We start from the raw sequence: 20,618 nt of genomic DNA, 5'->3' as shown, positions 1-20,618 counted from the left end.
GTGCAGGTAACATGTCCATCCTTCTCTGTAACCACCATGTCCTCCTCCTGGCTACAGCTGTGTGCTGAGCCTTGGCCAGAGAGCTGTCCTCTGTAGCATTATTGATCATCCACTGCTATTATGATTTCAATCCTAAATGTCCCCCAATAGTTGGTATGTTAAATGTTCATCCTCCAGCTGATGGGTGGAGCTTAAAGAGAGTAAGTGAGTCAGTGGGGGGGGGTCCTTCAGGAATGTATTGGGCTCAAAGCCCTTTCTTCTTGCTGATTTATTTGCCTTTCCTAGACACATCAGCACATAAGCAGCTTCACACTTTAGCTATGGTAGTTCCCCTCACAACATGTCCAGAGCGATGAGGCTAAATGTCCACATGGGGAGAACCTACAGAAGCTGTGTGTGAGTCTAAATAAATGTTTCCTTCATATACTGATTTTTCGCAAACATTTTGTCAACTAAAAGGCGCATATCTGGTTATAAATGATCAAGTGATTTTTTTTAATTTCTTTCAATACATGTTCATGGTCTTATTTTTATAACAAACATAGTTCCAAGGTTCCTGGGAGAAAGAAGCTAAAATTTGTTCAATAAAGATCAAAAGCTGAAAGTTGGTCAATGAATAACATTTGTTTGTCTTGGGAGCAGAAAGCCCTACCAGAAGGTAGTATGAGGGTCTGAGCAGCAGCCTGTGATGGCTCCTGGCTGTTCAAGCCAAGTTTGCTGCCTCTCTTCCCAAGTTCTATTTGTCACGAGCAGGGTAGGGGTGTGGGGAGCAGGCAGAGAGGTAGAAGCAGGGGAGGGGTGTGGGAAGCAGGCAGGGAAGAAGAGGCAGAGGAGGGGTGTGGGGAACAGGCCCAGAAGCAAATCCCACCACCAGGCTGATCTAACTGAAACAAACCCCTCTTCTCTTAGCAAAGTGTAGCCACTTTTTTTCGACCCCAGGGTATTTGCTTCCTCGTTGTTTGCAGTCCCTCAGGACAGTACCATCTTCAGGCACACACCTCCCACCATAAATCTGGTTCGTGGCCCTTCCTGAAACAGACATGAGCTTGGAGCCCATCAAACTAGCTAAAAGTTCAGCTTCATCACTTATGGTGTGAGCAGAGACACAACTGAGGCAAACTCTGCAGTCTTCAGCTTCCTCACAGGCAGAATGGATGCTGCCGGAGGGTTGTGTTGTCCTAGCAACAAGAATGACTTGAGATGGTACCACCACTCATTATGTTCCTATACAAGCCCTCGTCCCACCTGAACATTTGGCAATTTGGGGCAGACATGTTGTGACAATGGACTTTGGTGTGTTATTGAAGTGACATTCTCTAACTCCAGGGGCTGAGGAGCTCCTTGCTATCGTAAACCCCCCTTCAGGCCAGACCTTTGAGTGTCACTTACACCAGTTTGGAAATAATCTACTTGCTTACCCTTCCAGCAGAGGATGTCATGATTGGTTAATGGAAAGTGACAAGGGGGATAGAATGAATACAGAGGGAAGGTTTTGGATGGAGAAAAAAAGGAGCCTTTTTCTTCGGGGGAATGTGGATCGCTAAGCACACCATGTTAAATCGTGCGTGTCAAACAACGAACTAATTAAGAACCTACGTCTGTCCGTGCATGTGTGTGTGTGTATGTGTGTGTATGTGTGTGTTTGTGTGTGTGTGTGTGTGTGTGTGTGTGGTTTCACATCTCATTTTTGTTGTCTTTTCATAGATGTATTTTCAAATTAGCTTCAAGCACTCTCAGTAAGTGCTAACGGGAAAGAGAAAGAAACCTTGCCCATCTGAGAAGCAAGCAGCCAATGTACAAAGAAAATGCATGCAAAGCTGGGGGAGAAGTTTTATGATCATAGTAGCAACTTCTCAAATAATGGAATTTAATAGCATATAATAAACTGTGATCCACGAGAACTCTGATTCATTCCCACTAATTGTTCTAACCAGTGAAATGAAGGCAAAGTTTATCACTCCAACAAGCTGTTAAGACCACAGAGCACTGCAGGGAACAGACAATTGTCCCCAGCTGCCTCCCTCCTCACTCCCAGAGGGTATTTGGTCCTTGTCCTCCTAAACACCCCACTGTGCCTCCAGCTTTCAATAGCAACCCTACTTCTAAGACTGTAAAGTCAAAGAAATGTAATTTTTTTTTTTTTGCAATCAACAAACTATTGTATTCTGCAGAGAACAGAGGGGCAACTAGACACAAAGCCGCCAATTAGGTTATAAAGAATAATAACTAATATGCTTTCATGGTGATGCCAAAAAGTACGAAAACCTATAATAAATTTAATTGGGCACACGATCATAAGCACTGTTTTCTACCTACAAACTTCTGCTATATTAAGCTAGACTCCAAATAGAAAAACACATTTTATCATTGTGATGGGAAAGTACGCTTTTTCCACTGCATTCTAATTTGGATCATTTTACCAATGTCAAAAAAACCAGGAAGGTATAATTAGGAAAAAGAAATTACTTTCTCTGTTGTTAGTCAGTGGTCATATCTAAGCGTTAAAATGAATGAAGGAATTAAAGCAATTATCTGAATAATTCAGGTGCCCCCTCCCAAGGTCAGAGGTTTCTGGTAAAAAAATATTGTCTTTGCCTGAATTAGTAAAGTAATAATCTTGGTTTTCTGCTTCATTTTCTAATTGTGGGTCTGTCTATAGGTAAAGAATCCTTTGTACTTACTTTCAAGAGTTTTTCCAGTTTTTCCTGACAATTAGAGAGTATATTATTTTATGCACATAAATTTCATGAATGTCAGAAACAGCTAAAATTCTAAAGAGTGTTTTGCAAAGTAGTTATTGAAACTACTGAACAAAAACAAGTGAAAGATTTCCTTTCCTTTCCCCTAAAAAAGGCTAAGAAACTTAGATGGTACTACAGAGGAGCTGAGGTAAATGACATCTGTAAATGGAGACTCTATTGGGAAAATTAGCACTGGGCATGCTATGGACAGCTAATAAAGAGAGCATGGCTAAAAGAGATTAAGGTTCAAATTAAGGTCAGAGAAGCGACGGTAGAGGAAAGCTGCCATGTTCTGTCGCATGGCAGTTTAAGTGAGACAGTTTCCCCTGAATCGGGCTTAGGGTGAAAAATTACACTGTTGGGGTTAATAAAGAGGCAGGGCATTTGTTTGGATTGAGACTTCAATTAAAATGTTATTTGGGACAGCCAGAGCTAGTGTCGTGCTTAGAGGTAAACTGAAGTGCCTTTTGAGAAGATGAAAAAGAAAGAAAAAGAAAAAGAAAGAGAAAGAAAAAGGAGAGAGATTAGAGAGAGAGAGAGAGAGAGAGAGAGAGAGAGAGAGAGAGAGAGACCACCTAATCTGTCACAGGCTCTGACAAAGTGGCAGGAAGAATTGTGTTAGCTGGACCAGAGCCCAGCTCAGCAGCAAGCAAGCGTTCTTAAGGGTTCAGTGACATCATCCCAGGCAGCTGAGGTCCTGTGAGTTTTTGATTGTTGTACTGGGTGAGGAGGCTACTGTTCAGCTGAGCCTTCTTTGAGACAAAGGGAGAAAAAATATGGTTGGTGTAATATGCCAAGTTTTTCTTTTCTTTTTTATTTTATAATGCCACTAAAGGGGAGGGGCCAAGAATTCTGAGTCTCACTCTCATGACCCAACCCAAAGACAAACATTGATGAATACAGTTAACTAAATTTCTCAATGTGTATCAATTTGTGCACAGTTAGACAAAACAAACAAACAAAAGGATGGGTGCAACATCTACAAATCCTTCTTTCCCTCATTGTGCACCGCACATCTCACAAAGCCCTCTAGGCACATTCACACTGGCCAGAACTGGGTACTCTCAGCAACAAAGTGTGCACGTTTCCCTGCCTTGACGCACAGTTTTAAGAACAGAGGGCATTCAATAAGTTTTAAAACTATGTAGCTGGGACTGGAGAGATATCCCAGTCCACAAAGTTGTTCTAACACCAACACGAAGAGTAACGCTTGATGCCCAGAACCCATGAAAAACTCACAAGTGCTTATAACCCCAGCATTAGAGAGGCAGGAACACAAGGCTCCTTAGGCTCCTTAGGCATCCATCCCACCCTACTTGGTGAGTTCCGGGCCTGTGAAATATCCTGTCTCAAAACTATGGAGGACAGCACCTGAGGAAGGACATGCAAGGTTAACCTTTGGGCTCTGAAATATGTTTGCACACACAAACTTGCATACATGCACACACGTGTTACTATGCACTGATAACATTAATAATATGAGGAAGAGAAAGGTTACAGACCATGTCAATGTTTTCTTAGCTAACTCCATTGGGAGCGACACATAGACTTCATCACAAGGGCCTGCAGGCTGAGGAAGCTAAGCACAGGGAGCAGAGCATGTGACATTCTGTTGGGACATCTTCAATGGGGTCATAGAGATTAGCAAAGAGTCACACAGAGAGATGTGAGCAACCAAAAGAGTGTGGCTAAGAGCCACCATGAACTTGGGAGGGAGCTTCCCGTGGTATTTCTCGTATGATCTGAGTGACAGCTAAGCTATAAGACCAGGAAAGGACACCCGGGAAAAAGAAAAGCCATTGTCTCCCCAAGAAGATATGATGGAACAATGACACAGCAGAGGTCCAAGGAAGAACCTGTCATTCCTGCCCCTTGTCTCTGTGTTCAGTTATTGTCACCAGGAATAGAGAATGAACCCAATCTGGCTCAACCCTACTCACCTTTGCACCCCAAGTACTTTGCTAACCAAAGATATCTAATCTTCAGAATATATTTTTTGTAGGGGACTATGTATGCATGTACATGTTTGTGTACATGTGTGTATGTGTGTTCATATAGAGGCCACGAGTTCACACTCTGTCTCCCTCAATAACTTAGTTTTTGAAACCTGTCTCTCGCTGCACCTAGAGTGTACTGATTGGCTAGAGTGATGGCCAGCAAGCCCCAAGGATCCCCCTGCCTTCCCCTCTCCAGCTCAGACATTGAAGGTGCATGTGGCCATACCCAGTTTTCACGTGAACAAAGAGGGTCCAAATTGCAGCCCTCATGCTTGCACTGCAAGCACTTTACTTACTGAGCCTTTTAGCCCCCAATCTTCAACTATCCTTAAGAAGATAATGTTGGCTTAAGAATAAGAAGGGATAGGGAGGATGTTAAGAACCAGACACAGTGACAAGAAACAAAATGGAAAAGGCTTTAAACACAGACTACCAATAATGAGGTCACTGCAACCAGAGCAGGGAGCCAGCTAGCTAAGAAGTCACACAACTTCCATGGGTACCACATCTTCACAAGTAGAGGCAAAAATCTGCCGGGTCCAGATTGGCTTTGTTAATCATTTAAAAAACACGTATGCATACCACAGGGGGAAAAATCCTCCCCCTCATTGCAAAATAGTTGATCATCAGTATAAATAGAAACCAAGGAGAACAGGAACTCTTTCAGGCACAAACATTTCATTCACAGCCAGTCACAGTTTGGTTAAGAAGAAAGTATGTGATTCCTTCACTAGACAGGTGTGGATGTAACTAACTCTAAATGGAGGTTAGGGATGACCACAGTGTATCCTGTAAACATGGTTAACACATGGCCTATATGGCCCCTAGATACAGTCAAGGGAACCAGTTCCAGAATTATACATTCAGTTGATACCTAATTGCATCCTCGTTGACCTTCAGGTCTACTTGAGTCAGCAGGGTTCTCATTTAGCAAATGCTTGTAGGGCATTATCTCAGGTACCAGGTTCTGTGGCAGCTACTGGGGGTTCTGTACTGAGCAACCCTCCTCTTGGCACCCTCCAGTCATCTTCAATCCTCTTTCCCCTGCCCTAGCTTTGCTTGTGTCCATGGCATCTGCACTGCCTGATGTTATAAAAGAGCTACGGTCACTTCCTGCTCACGGACTGAAATATAAGTTCCATGAGGCAAGGACTTTGATGTCTTATTGCGTGACATCCCAACAGCTAACCCACAGGAAGCACTGAGAGAATACAGCCGGATGAACAAACAACTTACTTCGTTTTTTGATAAGCAATAGGCATGGGTGACCAGAGTTTCTAGATTAGGCAGCTGTCCTAGTTAGCTTTCTGTGGCTGTGATGAACACCTTAACCAAAAGCAGCTTGGGAAGGAGGGGTTATTTCATGTGTAAGTTACAATCCATCGTGAAGGGGAGACAAGGTGGGACTGAAGGCAGCCCCTGAAGCAGAGGCCAGGAGGAACACTGTTTCCTGGACTGCTCTCCATGGCCTGTGCAGCTTGCCTGTTAACACCACTGAGAACCATCTGATTAGGGGTGGCACCACCCACAATGGACTGGGTCCACCCACATCAGTCATCAATCAAGAAAATACCCCACACACTAGCCTGTGGGTCATTCTGGTGGAGGCAATTTCTCAGTTGAAATCTCTCTTTACAAATGAATCTGGATTGCATTAACTTGACAAAAGCTAACCAGGAAATCACCTTTCTCATGCAAATGGATTTTAAATTGGACCTTGAAAAATGAAGATGAACTTATCTAGAAAAGGGATCAGGGGCTTATTGGCCATCATCTTTGTTACTGTAACAAAATACCTGAGGTAGGGCACTATATAAAGAAAGGTTCCTTTAGCCCGTGATCTTGAAGGCATCACGTGCAAGCAAGCTCCATGGCCTGGGCTCTGGTGAGAGGTTCCTATGAGGTTTCTCCCTCTCCTTATAAGACCATCATGCCACATTTATGGGAACTCTAATCATCCTCCACAGACATCTAATCACCAGAGTGGGGTTGAGTTCCATTCTCCTAACACTGTTGAGATCTGAATTCAGATGTAAAACTCTTGGGTGACCTCAGGAGTGGGGGACATATTTCAACCACAGCAGGGTGCTTTTCAAAAGAGGCCACACACATATAGATATGTTCCAGGTTTTAGAATAAAGAGTTGTGGGGTGGGAGAAAGACATGGATATCCAAAGAAAAAAGAGTAATGTATCAGAAACCCAGAACAAGAAACAGATGATTTGAAAGCTTAGGGTACACTGGAACCTTTAGACTTCTGGCTGACAGCCCTGACATGAGTGTTAAGCAAGAACATGACCAAACCTCCTAAGCTATGGTTCTTGGGCAAACATTAAAGGCAAGAGTGTCAAAAAGAGCATGCCACTGGGTATAAAAAGGCTGTAGTCATTCAGCGAGGCAAGAAAAAAGCAGGGGAAAAAACACTTAGATTTGTCAGGCACATGCCAGAAGCACCCCTACAATAATGGGCTTAGTGGAAACTAATAACAAAGCAAAAAATTGCCTCTGTTAGCATCCTACAGAGAGTCAAGTGTACTCATGGAGGTGTTAGAATGAAGAGAGAAGTCACAGCAGGAACTTGTCTCACTGTCTCTTTCCTTTTAAATGCCATCCCTGGGCTGGAGGGGTGGCTCAGATGTTAAAGTGCTTGCTACATAAGTATGAGGTCTTGCTTCAACCTCCATCACCCACATAAAAATCAAAACAACAAGCAACAGCAAAAATAAGCAAAAAACAACAAAAGCATAGTGGTGTGTGCTTGAAACACCAGTACTGAGAAGGTAGATAGGTGGATTCTCAGGGCTTACTGGTCAACCTGCCTATCCCATTAGCCATACTCCAGGCCAATAAAAGAGCTCTGATCTCAAAAATAAGGTAGAAGTTTCCTGAAGAATGACACTACAGGCTTACCTCTACTCTCATCTGCACACATTCAAGTAAAATATATTAAGAAAACACAAAATTCAAGACACACTCTAACATAAAGATCATTCGCAAAGAGTGACAAAACATCTTAGTTTCATTCCTCTACTATGACAAACACCATGGCCAAAGCAAATTAGAGGAGGAAAGGGTTTGTCTGGCTATACTTTTAGGTCACAGTCCATTACTGAGAGAAGTCAGGGCACAAATTCAAGCAGGGGCTTGAACTAGAAATCCACAAATGAACACAGCTTGCTTGCTTGTTCAGGCTCTTACTTATCTGGCTTTCTTACATAGCCCAGGTTCACCTACATAAAGATGGTGCTGGCCCCAGGCTGGGCTCTTATGTCTCAGTTATTAATCAAGACAGTCCTCCATAGACACAAGCACAAGATGATCTGATCTAGGCAATTCCTCTGTTGAGACTCTTTTCAGAACTGTGTCAAGTTGACAGTTTGAGATGACCAGCTCACAAGGCTGCCACATTCCCTGTCTTTTCCTCAGTCTCCACCTCTTACAAGGTTCATTTACATAATGGGTTCTCTGACAAAGTAAACTTTTAGTTCAAACCGGGTATGGTAGTACACACTTATAATCCAAACACTCAGGATAGTGAGAAGAGTTTGGGACTAACCTGGTCTATATAGTAGGTTTAAGGCAGCCTTGGTTTCATAGTAAGAACATTTCTAAAAAAAAAAATATTTTTGGTTCATTATCAAAATTAAAAATACCAGTATTGTGCTATTGTATAAAAAGAGGGGAAGGAGTCCTGGAGACACTGAGGTAGATATTACTCCCTGTGAGTCATGAGCTTATACAGGAGCCAAGAGAATGCACTGTGAAGAGCCAGAGAAAAGGCTAAGATTCTCCACCACCTGCTGCTCCATCACAAAGGCTGTCCCCCACTAAAGAGGCAGAATGAGGAGACTATGTTTGTTAATTTAGAATACAGTCTATAGGAGCATTTTGTACAGATAGAGCAAGACTGTAAAATTTTCAAACTAGTAGCAATTCAGAGGTTGGGATGCCCTGGAGAGGATGTCTCCACTGAAAATGACATGTTTATTAGATCATAAAAGACATGTCCACTAACAATTCCCAGTGTCTGGGGAAAATAACTCACTATTGTGAAGTCAATACCCCTTGGGGAGAAAAGTATCACTCATTGATAGAAATTGATTTTTCTTTTCCTTCAGAAATTCCCGAGGGGTAAACAATGATTTTTCTTCACAGCAAATACAACTAAATAAGGTGATGTGAAGGCTTACGCTCCACCCCCTGTCGTGAGCATGAAACTCAAAATGATTAGTGTAACTGTGAATGCCTTCTGACCCATGGGAAAGCAGACTCCGGTTCTATTTCTTTCAACTCCTAGCATCCAGGCTAGGGAACCTCCAAGATAAGAAAATATGCAGTCCCAGATTTCCTTGACAGGGAAACTTTTGGTGTTCTGAAAATGTAAAATATTCATCTAAAAAGTAGATCATTCAAAAATCCAAAGCAACCTCAATACTAAACATTCATGAACTTCACAAATGCAGGAAACTTTCATGAAGAAATAAAGCTGAATTTAATATATTTTACATTCAGCTTGTTGGTTGTTGGTTCAAACCAGTGACAGTTAATTATTAACGAGGCCACAGTGAGTTACAAATCATCTGTGTCATAAATTGTCTTCCTAGGCCAACGATGAGACTGAACAAAAGCTTGCTTTCTATCCTATTTGAAACTCAAACCTTGGATGAGAAAGGACAGATGGATGAGCGGGGGCATGGGAGGAGATGTTATTCAATTCATGTTTGTTGAAATGGGTGCCACAGATCACTGGCAGAATTTCCACTGATTGACAACTCCCCTGAGCAGCTACAGATTAATCCAGCACCCAGATGACTGGGTTCTCTGAGGAGAGAGTCCAGTTGGTGATTAGAGGCTGAAACCCAACAGAAGGAAACTGGAGGCCAGAGGCCTACTCATGCAATTTGATGGGGATGGAGCTCACCAGTCATGTTCTTTGACAGGAATGGAAGCTCACCAATGGCATTTTTTGATGAGGGAGCCCACCAATCGAGTTCTTTGATGGGGATAGAGCTCACCAATCACATTCTTGCAATCATCCCTCTCTCCTCCAAAGGTGCATACTTCTCAAGTGGCTCGAACGGAACTGACATGTTACATATGGTCTTGACCTAGAGGTTGGCCTTGGGATGCATCAAACCAAACTGATTTTATTCACCTAATGGTACATAAAAGCTACATGCCTATAGTCATATTATACAGCAACAGAAAACTTGGTACAAAACGAAAGCCAAAAATGTAAATGAAAACAAACAACATTTGGGCTATCTCAATGGTTCACTGGGTAAATGTCATGCCACCATGAAGGCCTGACAACCTATATTCCATTCACAGGACCAATGTAGTGGAAGAAGAGATCCAAACTTATTCCCATAAGTTGTTCTCTGAGTTACAGAGACAGACAGACAAAGAAAGAGGAGAGAAAGGAAAAGGCAGCAATGACTAGATAACATCTGGCATCTGATTCAAACTAACCCTGAAGCAGAAGGGAACTCCAAGCTGCTCTGTATTCGTACGTGCAATCGAGGTTTCCAAAAGTGAAATGTCCAGAAGTTATCAAAGATACTTCACCCCCAGGAAACACTTTACTGGTGACCACAGGCATGTGTTTCCCACCACAGGTGGGTGTGTGGCTGGAGGAGTAGACAGGCTTACTCATTAAAGTTCTGCTAAGTGTTTCCCCCAGAGTAAGGTCTGGAGGTGTCAGCATGAGGAAACTGACTAGGCCACATAAGGAGATGCAGTGAATCTATGGGAGAGTAGCCATTTGCCTTGTGTTTGTCTCAATAGGGTGTTCAAGACTCAACGGAAGAACCATGGGTCTACCCACATGCCCTTTCTGCTTTTCTTTCTGGTTGATTTCTCTTGTTTCCCAGTACTCGCATTCCGGTCAGAATGGCTGTGCTCACATCGGGTAGGAATTAGTGCCTGGGTCCACAGTGGCCAGAGACATAGGCTTTGGGGAGCATCTCCCTTCAAAACCTAGATTCTCAGTCTGTAGGGGGAGCAATGGCCTTTGTCTCTGTAGTTGGCTCCTGGGCCCCAAGGCAGTCTGACTGCAGAAGACCTCTTGCCAAAGGATGGAGTGAGCACACACAGCTCAGGCCCAGCTGCCCCAGATAAGAGGTGGCCCGTGTTAACACGCAGGCTTCCTCCGCGCCTCAGCAGGGCCTTCCTTTTCCAAACAGCCTCCCTTTAATGTTGGCCAGTGTTGTTTTTCCATTGACTCAACATCTAGCCTCTGGTAGTAAGCCAGTAGGGAAAGCTGGAAACCTGGAGCAGAGGGGAGACGGGGGTGGGGTGGGGGACCATGGGCCAGAGGGTGCCTAAGCCACAGAAAGATGGACAGGCCGCACAGCCAGACACCTGCTTTAGAAAGACAGCATGCTTCCTCTACATCAACCCTTCCTCAGTTCCCTATGTGGGCAGTGCCCCCCCCAAAACTGCACACTTCACCTGACCTCATTTCAGCTGGAAACCTTCAAGGGTACATAACTTTCACTAGAAGTGTCACCACGTTGTTTAAAGGAAAGGAAAGGAAGAAAGGCGGTAAATGATGCCACCAAAGAAGGCAGAGGGCGTCTAAGAGAGCAGGGCTGAGAACACAGCTCAGTGATAGAGTGTGCTTGGTATAAGGGGACGCCCCAGATTCAGCGCCCAGCACCCCCATCCTGAAAAGATAATTCTAGGAAAGAAAAGATGAAAGGAAACCATTGAGATGAGGGGGAAATAGAAAGAAAACAGCACAAAAAATGGGGGGGGGGAGAAAGGGAAGAAGAGAAAAGGGATTTTAAGGTAGAACATTCTAGAAAAAGATGAAAGCCAGTTGGGGAGGGACAAAGAAGGTGGAAAGGGTAAAAAAGAAATCAGGGTGAAAAGGAGAGAAGGAAGAAAAAGGGAGGGAGGCCAGTTTCTATATGCAATCCAGAATGAGCTGGTTTCCCCCAGAAGCTGTTTCTGGAACCCCAGGAGAGGGCACGGGGTTGAGGGTGGACTGCAAACTTCTCAGGAGCTGCTTTGCACAGTCCAAGGTCAAAGGGCATCTTCAAAACCAAATCTCGATCAGAGCCAGCTAAATGTTTTGACTTGAGGGAGACACAGTGGATTAAAAAGCAAAATAGAACGGTGTGGGGAAGAAAGGGACAGGAAAAGAAAGAAAATTTAAGAAAGAACCCCATGGGAGACACAAAGGGAACACTAGAAAACACTTCTGAGTCAGCCACTGTCGCCTAACACGCTGTAAAGATCGCCAAACACAAGTTGTCACGCTAGTTTAGTGAGACTGACACAGTGCTTGCTCTCCTTCCTGATCTAATCTCTCCCTGCACACTGCAGAAACACCGCACTACATTTAACAGGATTAGCCTGCCCCCCTTTTGTTTATTTATTTTTTTTACAGTTCTATTTCAACAAAATGGGGATCCTCAGACATACTAGCTTACTGTGGTGCACAATGAAGCCTGGCACAGCCATTATCCTTTACAGGCTTTGCTTAAATCTGGAGGGAAAACATAAGTAGACACTTGGTACTTTCTCTTCATTCAATGAGTTTGTTGTGGAAATGTCCACAGTTTGGGTGGGGGTGAGAACATTGATGGTAGGGGAGTCAAGAAGAAGCTGAAACTCTGAAACTGGACTGATTGAAACAAAACTGTCTGGAGTGGTGGCCCAGAGCTTAAGAGCAATGGATGTTCTTACAGAGGACCTGGCCTTCACTCTGCACCTATGCGGTGGTTCACAACCACCTGTAACTCCAGTTCCAGAGGATCCAATGCCTTCTTTTGACCTCTACAGACATTAAGGACACACATGGTACATATACATACATACATACATACATACATACATACATACATACATACACACACAAGAAAACACTTTATCTGCACAGGTCCTGCAGAGGTCTCTATGACCTAAGGGAAATTGTCTTGCTTATGACAGCAGGATGACCTGTGAGTTGTGTAACAGTTTCCTCCAAGAATGAAACATTTTACCTCACAGAAAGCTCCTTAAATAAGAAGACAAACACTTAAAAATAGCTTCAGGAAGTCCCTGAAACTAACCAGATTCTCTAGGCCCCTCCTTGCCAGAGTAAACAATACAAGCTGAGAGTCTGCCTCAGAGGATTGGAGCTAAATTGCAAGGACTCTGAGATTAGACCAGCTGTCTGGGAGAAATGCCTGGGAGGCATTTAGGTGAGAGACACTTGGAAAGAACACTCTCCAATCTGTTGAGGGGCCATTCAGAGTACTCCAGGTTTCCAAACTTCTATGATCTGTCCCCCATGCTGGGGTGGTCCTTGGTGATTCAATCACCCACACTCCCATAAGCAATCCCAGTAAAACTCATTGACTTACCATATTGGACTTCAGCGGTATGTACTTTGAACTGTCATGGGACCCCTAGCTGGGGTGAGTGGACATGTGTGTTTTATCTCCCAAGGAAAAGTTGTGTCACACAACATTAGGTTCCAATCCAGCCTCTGTGATTTACTATCTCCTGGGCTTGACTGAGTTGTGAGACTTCCTCCAGCCTCCACTGACTCATCCATGCCATGGGATAGCCCTGGCTGTTGAGAGAATCACATATGACACACTTGGTGTCCTTGCTAAGGTTCTTATTAGGACACCCAAATCCATTGTGCATTTTAGGTCACTACATTTTCTTTCTATCCCAAAGGCCATATTTAAATGACAGTCTTTTCTCATACTCTATGACATTTTCTTTTCTTTTTAGAATTTATTTTTAATTGCATATGTGCTTGTGTGTCTCTGAGGTATGGCATGTGAGTGCAATTGCCTGCAGAGGCCAAAAGAGGGCAGCAGAGTCCCAGGATCTGATGTTACAGTGTTGTAAACCACCCAAGGATGGGTGCTGGGAAACAAACCCTGTGCTTTTGGAAGAGCAGCAAGTGTTCTTAACCACTGAGCCACCTGTGCAGACCACCCACAATATTTATGTGGGAAAAGATAATACAAGTGTAGGGAGGGGACAAAGTCAGTGGCACAGAGAAGGTGCTCTGTTGCTGTGGCAGGTGGTTGCTATGGCTCAGTGTCATACCGCCATTGCCTCTCCACTGTTTACATGAAAAGGTCATGTCAGAATGCAAGAAAATGAGGTCTTCATGCTCTTGCCTCTCATCCAGACTTTATAGAACAGAGCTCCTAACCAAGGCTTCAGAAAGCTGACCAGATCAAACACAGCTAATCACTGCTCATGTTGGGTCAGCATCGGAATTGTCCATGGGCTGCTCACAACAGGGCCACCACATGCCAGGCTTTGCAGGGTTTCACAGCGGTGATGCCCTGGAATCAAGAAAATGGTCCCTTTTTTTAGTTTGCTTGTAGTTTCACTCCTATTGGACCCTTCTAGAACCACAACCAGACATGATCCCTGAGGAGAGATGCAGAGAGATGTCCAGGGTGGGAGATAAAAAAGAGAACTGGGTCTTCTGGAGTCCAAGGAGTAAAGGAGCCAACCCTGGGCTTCGGGTGGGGCAGAAGGAGACTGATTTAGGAGGAAAGGGGAAGCTGATATGCAGGGTCTGGGCACAGCAAGCAGACACAAAGTGTCACTGACTGGGTGGAAGTCATACTATCCCTCCTTACACACACACACACACACACACACACACACACACACACACAGGAAGGGGAGAACCCAAGATATCTGTCTTCTCTGGGTGATGGCTACAAGGTGTTGGTCCAAGCCCCTTCACAGCCAGCCTGGGATTATCAAGTGAGCTGCTTCAAAAGGCTGGCCTAGGGGAAGCCAAGAAACATTGGCCTTCACCAGACTGGAACCAAGACCAGATGTAGCCTCCCCCCTCACCTTCACTCTTGCCTGGCCCTTCACCCACCCCACCCCCCACTTCAACCCTGCTCATTCCTAAAGAGTGCCTGCTTGAACTGGCACTGAGTTACGTGCCCGCCAAGGTTTCTGCATCCCTCGTTCCTTCCATACTCCCCTCTCAGTCTTCCTCATCCCCTCCCAGGCTGTATGCAGCCCAGCTGTCCCACTCACAGTGTACAGGCAGCTCCCCCCACACGCACACGCGCACACACCTGCACTGTCAACTCCTGTCCACACCCTCTAACTTTTCCCTCCTTCTGTCACCCACCCCATGCTTTCTCTCCCTTCTTCCCACCTGAAGTCTCCCACACACTCTTTCCCTGAGCCCCACCCACAAGTAAAGTGTAGGGGGGGGAAGGTGTTCCTTCCATAGAAGCCACAAGTTGTCCTGTCCTTCCCAACCACTTGGCCCCAGCAATATGTCCCTCTCTAGTTGTCTTAGCTGTCATTTTCCTTTGTTCTGTAGGGTTCCAGGCATTTGCCACCTGTGCATAGGCTAAAGAATGTAATTCCCACACTCCCTAAGATGCATACCAATATCCAAGGACAGGTGTGGAGCAAGGAGTCCTCTACTCCCTTCATGCAGGTAGTGCCCCCACACACTCTGAGGTCCACCCACCCAGACCTGGGTTGCTTTTTGCTGGTATTCCTTTCCTGAAACCCTGTAATCTAGCACTCCTGGCTGGAGCTTCTAGGGTTCCGATGGCCCCAGTTACTGACTGTTTAGTTAAGTGCTAACTCCTGCTCTGAGCTGGCCAGCATCTTGATCTAATGTCTGCTAGGTCAGCAGGTCCATTTCCTGGGCTCTCTTCCCTAGCCCTGCTACACCGTGGCAGCCAGGCATGGCACCTTCCTGCCTGTCTCCCTTTCCTGCTAGCAGCTGCCTTTGGCTGGGCTCTCACTGTAGTGCCTTGCAGTGGCTTGGATTCAATGGTTTTAGTGAAATTTTATGAAGGATGTTTTTTTTTTTTTTTCTCTGACTTTACATGTACTTAGGAGAGCTATTTTTTCAAACATATCAAAACATATGACCATATGACATGTGACATGCATTTGTTTATATTTTACACAGAAATGTTGGCTTATTTTTGCTGATTACAGTTCTCTCTCCAGTAGATTTTTGGGGGGGTCCTGTTTTCATAGGCTTCACCTATGGCTTCTATAGAGATAGGAGGTTTGTTACCTATGAAGTAGTGAGGGCGAAAGGGGCCAAAAAGCAAATGCCATGATGGTAAATGGCCCCTCCTTTCCTGTGGACTTATGCCTGGGAGCACACAGCCAAGCCTGCAGACAAGCATCGATCTGAATTTATTTTGTATGCTTTTAAATGAGGTGGGGGTGGGGCATTAAGGTCTCAGATACTAGCCATTCTGGAGCTAGTCTCACAGTGCCCTATCTTCTTCCAAGGCTGAAAATGGGAGGGGCCCCATTATGCATTTTTGTAAACGATCTATGTGTCTGTTTCACTCTTGTTCGAAAATGGCCAAGTACTAATTACATCTTGAACAACTTTATTTTTCGTCAAAGCTTCTCCATTAACTCTTTGATTTGGGTGTTATTCCCATTTTACAGATGAGGAGAACTGAGGCACAGACAAGGTCACAGAGAGTAGACTACTCCTGACCATGGACCTGCTGTGACCCCCAGATTCTGCTATCTTCCCTTGGATCTCTTTACCTGTGATGGGATCAGATTTTTTTTTAAAGCATCTTACTTAATTCTGATGACTAAAACAGGTCCTCAGATTCCCCATTTCCCAAACCCTATCACCATGCTAGACCGCCCCCCTCATCCCCAGCAGCTTCCTCCTCCACGTTGGATAAAACATTTAAAACATACTTAAACAGCAATTTTGGGGAACTATGTAGCATATGGGCTTGCCTTTTGATCTCAAAATGATGACAAACAGATACTTAGATACTTCATAAAAGAAATATTACCAGAAAAAAATTTTACAGAAATCTGGCTTTCAGCTTGGTCGTGCTCTAATTTAAACAAAATGCAACTTCGTTAGGCTCCCTTCTCTGGGAACAAATTCACAACCGCAGTCTCCCTTCTGTGGTGCTCTGGCCTTGGCCTGTTTGTCTCTAGCCGTGGTCCTCAATCAAAGCTCTGATACCGTGTAACTTAAGTCCTGTCACCAAAATTCAGGAAATGGAAAAACCACCTCTGAATTCTCAAACACCAAAGGAGAAAACCCAGGAAAACAGCTCTTAGATCTGTGGACAAAGCTGGGCTAGGCCGAGCACGAGACCACCATCCCCTTGTTACATCTGGCCCCTCTCACTGTCCCTGCAGAGGGTCTCCTGTCTCCGGATCTGTGTGTGTGCCCGCTGTGGCGCGCTACCACGCAGCAACAGGCGGGCGGCGGGGGAGGGGGCATGGCGGGGACAGCTCCGGCCTGGCGACGGCTCACGTCTGCTGGCTGAGAGGGACACTCTCGGCCCCGGAGCAGGTGGCTGCCCTGTACCGCCCGGTGTGCGCTGAGCCGGGGCAAACAGAGCCGAGCGGCCGCTCGTGCAGCGGCCAAGGAAAGAGGCGAGGGCCGCAGGAGCCGGGTGGGAACAGGCCAGGGGCGGGCAGGTGGCCGGGATCCCCGCACACACTCTGTGGCGAACTTGGCGCCACAGTCTCTCGAGGTCAGCGTCTTCCCGGCCTGGAGGCCGTGACGCTTAGCGTGGCGCTGATCGAGAAGGCCGAGGCAGAGGTGAGGACAGGACGCCGCGAGGAAGCCCCGCTTGCGCCCAACGCTGCTGGGCGCACTCCCAGCCTTCCAGTCCTTCCCGCAGGTTTTCCAGCACTCGCGGAAGTGTCCCTCGCAGGTCTTGGAAAGCCAGCTCCGAGAGGGTTCCGCAAACACACGCACGACTGGGTCACTGAGAGGAGGAACCGGGCCTCTCTAGGGAGGTGGCCTTGGAGTGAAGACAACGGGAGGCCACACGGCCCTTCTCAGAGTGCTTACTGCCTTGGCCGGGCTCGAAAGAGTGGGATGCTCAGAGGTTTGGCGTGGTTTTGCCACTCGGCGCCCCTCGTGCAAGGCGTCCGCTCACAATCGCACCCTTTCCGCACCCCATTCCCGCGACACTGCGGCCAGAGCCTGCCTTTGTACTTCACTGACAGCAAGACTGGCTGATCACACCCAGTGGTTGCAGTGGCGCGTGTGTTGGTGTGTCCGTATGTGTGTGTACATTCCACTTTGTGACACCCCCAAGTACGAGGGAGAGCACTCCGTTTGTCCCCACAGGCGTTCCTCAGCTTATATCTGATCCAGGCTCCTTCCAGCTTCCCCTTGGTGGACTGAAGAAGATAAGACAACCGTGTGGAGAGAGAGAGAGAGAGAGAGAGAGAGAGAGAGAGAGAGAGAGAGAGAGAGAGAGAGAGAGAGAGAGAGAGAGAGAGAGAGAGAGCCGAAATCATAGCCTCTCAGAACCCTCACCCCTCAAACCCTGGGTGGGTGGGGTTGCGAATGAGTAAGCCATCTCGGGGAGCAAGAGCAGCCCCACGGAAGAGCGCGAGGCCTGGCGGACGCCTCTCGCGTCGCGGCGCGGCCGGGCGCAGTGGCTGGGTTATGTAAGTAAGATCCCTCCTGCGCTCCACACCATCTGTTAATATCTTGATATTGGAAAGTTCGGTGCCTGAGGCAAAGCCAGGGCTGGCGGCGAATAGCTCCCAGCCCACCCCTTATTCCTCTAGGGCAGAGAATGCCCTCCCATCGCCCTTTGTTCGTTTCTGTCCACTTTCCCACATCAAGCTGTGGTGTGACAACCTCCCCCCCCCCTGCCCGCCCATCACCAGCAGCCCCTCATCCCTGTTGGGTTATGTTTTTCTTTGAGATCACCTTGTTACTAATAAGTCCTTACTATGTATGTTTATGTTTGTGTCGATCCTGTATCCTTTAATGGTAAAGTGGGGGGCTCTTTTTACTCTGCTGGGGAGAAGACATTATTATTATTATTATTATTATTATTATTATTATTATTATTATTACTTTTTCTGCCAGTCCTCCCAGCTCCCAGCTTCTTTGGAGTGACTCGCTGATGTTTACTTTGAAAACTGTTGGTTAAACAAACATCACTCGGAGGTTTCTGAGCGGTGGGGTTCCCCAGAGAGAAACGCTGCAGCTGCTACTGCTACTGATCTGGTGGCATTTCACTCCCCCCCCCACCACCATTCAGAACAAATCCAGGTTGGGTTCGGCGTCACGCTGGGCACAGGGGACAAGAGCGTGAGAGAACCGCCGTCAAACACGCCTCTAGGCAACCTGCAGTTGGCAGGTCTGCTCCAGCCGCGGCTGCCTCTTCCCCTCCGCAGGTGGGTGGTGGTAATGGTGGTGGCAAGTGGGTGGGCTGGTAGGAGGCCACCGAGGTCCTCCAACATCCTTTCACAAAATCCACTCCCACGTTTGCCTCGTCACTGGATCTGTTGAAAACCTCCAAACAGCTCCTACGTGTTGATGCCTGCTGTTCGTGTGGTTTCAAATGACCTACAAGCACTGCCCTCCCTTCTTAGCCCCCACCTAAGGGTTTTAAGAAAGAACGTGAGTGGGGGGGGGGATTAGAAATGCCCAGAGGGAAGGTCAAGAAGTGTGTTTAGCCTAGAGCCGGATGTATGACCGCTTTTCTCTAATAACACACAAATCACTCTCCAGATAAACCAGCTAATGCAACCTGTACGGGGACGGTTTGTCCCAGCATGGTCCAGAACTTGTGCTCACTTTAAATCACTAGTACGGAGGCTGGCCCGGGTGGCCAAAAGAAAGGGTAGTAAGTAATCTAGGCTTGGCCCCTGGCTTCGCAGATGAGGCGGGAGTCTAGAAGACTTGTGGTCTCCTGGCTGACTGACCGCTTCTTAGTTATCAAGAAAACAACCCGGGAGTTGCCAGAGATTGGGGCGTTGGGCCTCAAGCCTTGCTCCAACGCCGCTGGAAACCCGAGGGAGAGCCACCGCTCAGGTCAGACAGTACGCCGCCGGGAGCCTGGCTCATGCGTGGCCGGGACAGTTAGAGACAAGACAGGGCTTATCCGCAGCTTTCAGAGCTCAGGGTCACCACCCCATTTCACACGCCCAGAGAGGCCAGCGATCCGCTTTCCACGCTCAGCTCCTGTACCCTAGCGCGGGCTACGAACTGCGGCTGAGCTTGGCAAATTGCAAGCCTTAGCAGCGCGGGCTGCCAGTGTGGAGTCTGCTTGTCTGTTCGGAGGTTACCCCAGCTTTGACTCGGGCCTACTTTGTTTCTCTGCGAGATAGATAGAGGACTTAGATTTGAGGGTGCTCAGGAAACTTTTCCCGCCGCCAGAATCCAGGCGCTGCGTGTGCAAAACAAGCATCCGAACGCCAGGTGCACCTGGCACAAACTACTCCAGAATGGCCTCTCTCCTTCTACTTTGCCTCTCCCCCTCAATCTCTTTCCTTCCCAACACCCCCCCCCCTTTTAAACGTCAAGCTGATGCTAACAAGTGCAAACAGATTCTTCAAGAGAAAATAAAGGGAGGAAAAATGAGAAAGCGGCTTTGGACCAATCTCAGAACCCCAAATTGTACCCTACTCAGTACATCCGTTTACCTCAAAGATTCCCAACCAACATTGCATCCCGCCTAACGGGCACGTGAGTAAATCATGTCAGTCCTCAACCCCGATTAGAACTCTTGCTACAAGAGCCCATCATTGGGGTGTAAATGGTGCACTGAGCTCTGGGCAATGCTGTTTCCCCAATCTGAGATGGAAGAGGTCTGGGGGCAGTTTGAGAGGGGGCAAGAGGCTTGGGGACGCTCAGGTGAGTCTCTTCTTTCCGAACACCAACCTGGCTGACCTGATTTTTTCCCCTTTCTCCTTCTTCTTTTTAATGTTTGAATTCCGTGCCGGTCAAAAGTTTCCCACAGGACACAGACTTCAGACACACACAGAGAGACACTGCCGTTCGACTCACAGGGGATTAATACACCCTTCCATTCTGATGAATCGGAAGCTGAAATTGTGACCATCCTAGAAACGAGGAAGCTGAAATTGTGACCATCCTAGAAACGAGTGTATG

The 20,618-nt window shown here is 46.6% G+C and overlaps 1 protein-coding gene and 1 long non-coding RNA gene across 2 annotated transcripts in view; one reads left to right on the top strand and one right to left on the bottom strand.

The window, feature by feature from the left end:
* LOC127223927 (uncharacterized) overlaps positions 1–20,618 on the bottom strand; it is a 115,549-nt gene that overhangs the window by 93,117 nt on the left and 1,814 nt on the right. The gene's annotated exons all lie outside the window — the stretch shown is intronic.
* Positions 18,095–20,618, top strand: part of Prox1 (prospero homeobox 1) — a 51,795-nt gene continuing 49,271 nt past the window's right edge. Inside the window, exon 1 of the mRNA XM_051186616.1 lies at positions 18,095–18,157. The gene's annotated coding sequence lies outside the window, so the exon portion shown is untranslated. The remainder of the gene's footprint in view (positions 18,158–20,618) is intronic.

Source organism: Phodopus roborovskii, unplaced genomic scaffold, assembly GCF_943737965.1.
Source record: "Phodopus roborovskii unplaced genomic scaffold, PHOROB, whole genome shotgun sequence".
Lineage (NCBI taxonomy): Eukaryota > Metazoa > Chordata > Mammalia > Rodentia > Cricetidae > Phodopus > Phodopus roborovskii.
The sequence above is the reverse complement of the archived record's forward strand: the minus strand, read 5'-3'. Positions and strand labels throughout refer to the sequence as shown.